Here is a 1477-nt window from a genome sequence, read left to right as displayed (position 1 = left end):
GAAGGTCCTGGAAGGTCCTGGAAGCTGCTTTAGAGACCGCAGCCATACAAAGACCCTTTAATCCGTACTCTGGAGCTTTCCTGTTCTTCCCTGCAGGTCATCGGAGAGAGAGTCCACCTTCCTCACCCCAGCTCTGGGGAAGGAGATGCCGTTCCTCGCCACGTCCCTCCTCCCCATCCTCTCCTCCACCCCTGTCGCCGCCGCGCTGAGCTCGGGGACGTCAGCGGGAGACTCCGCCTCTCACAGCGGGGTCAGCATCAGGAAGCGGCGGCGGCTCGCTGCCAGTCCTGGAGGACTCCACTGGAACTCTGCAGGTGAGATCAGCCAATCACAAACCAGCACTTTGATCCGTGTCCACGTGATTTATGTAAATTAGGGTGGACAAAATATTAGAAACACCTCCCGCAGAACAACACCACCAACTGCAGCCTCCAACATGAACTTAAATCTCAGATTGAAACACAACAACTGAACTTTATAACCTTCATCAGATGTGTCGGTCTGATACTACGATGCAGACTGACACAGGTCTTACATTTGTTCAGTGTGTATTTGGAGCTCAGTTGTGTCTGGAAAGTGTTTTAATATCTCTCGTGTTGTTGCTTGTGCTAGCTGAGTTATCCTCCACAGACTCCTCGACAGGTGTCACCATCAGTGGACTTAATATCTGTCCGACAGACGTTTGTCCAACTTTCATTCTTATAGAATCCAAATGTCGCAGCGTCGCTCTTGTGGCGAGACCCTGGCTGGTTCCGGGTCCCGTACCGATGTAGTCGTATCTATAACTCGTATCAGTAAATCTTCACACCCATAAAAACTACCAATAGTGTATCAGTACTGACAGTGGGGTTGGTGTGACCCCACAGCCTAACTGTGCCGTCTCTGTCAGTCCTGGAGGAGCTGGTTCCTCTCTGATCTGCTCTCTCTCCTTCAGATGTTTATCCACAACGTTCTGGGTTGTGAACTCAGTGGAAACACAGCGCAGAACCTAGAACCAACAGTTAAAGCGTGCGGTGGTTTGAAACCGACGGGTGGGCGATGATCAGAGGGCTCAGCAGGAGTCAACAGGTTTGTGTTGGTGGATACAAACAGGAAGCAGTTTGGGATCAGTGTGAAGTTGTGGACGTGCCGTCAGGAATGTTTCTAACACACACACACAGAAAGTTGTTTATGCCGAGCAGCTTCCTGTGAGAGCGAGCTCGTCTTTAGCTCCACCCTTCTGGAGAATGATAACGAGCTTCCTGTCAGATTACAGCTCAGGCTCCATCTTTGTTCTTTAAAATAGTCAGTGTGAAGAGTTTAACGGAGGGAAAACACTAAATAATCAGCGTTTTATGGAGATTAAATATGTATTTCTGTTCTTTCCTTCAGGTCACTGGATCATTTGTGTGTTTACTCAAGTAACAGAAGTTAATATTGTCCCTTTAATCTGTGTCACTGCGGCAGTTTGAGCCCAAAATAATCAGCTGTTTCTGTG

The sequence above is a fragment of the Morone saxatilis genome, unplaced genomic scaffold, assembly GCF_004916995.1.
Source record: "Morone saxatilis isolate NCDOM2014 unplaced genomic scaffold, NCSU_SB_2.0 Contig1, whole genome shotgun sequence".
NCBI lineage: Eukaryota > Metazoa > Chordata > Actinopteri > Moronidae > Morone > Morone saxatilis.
Note: the sequence above shows the minus strand (reverse complement) of the source record.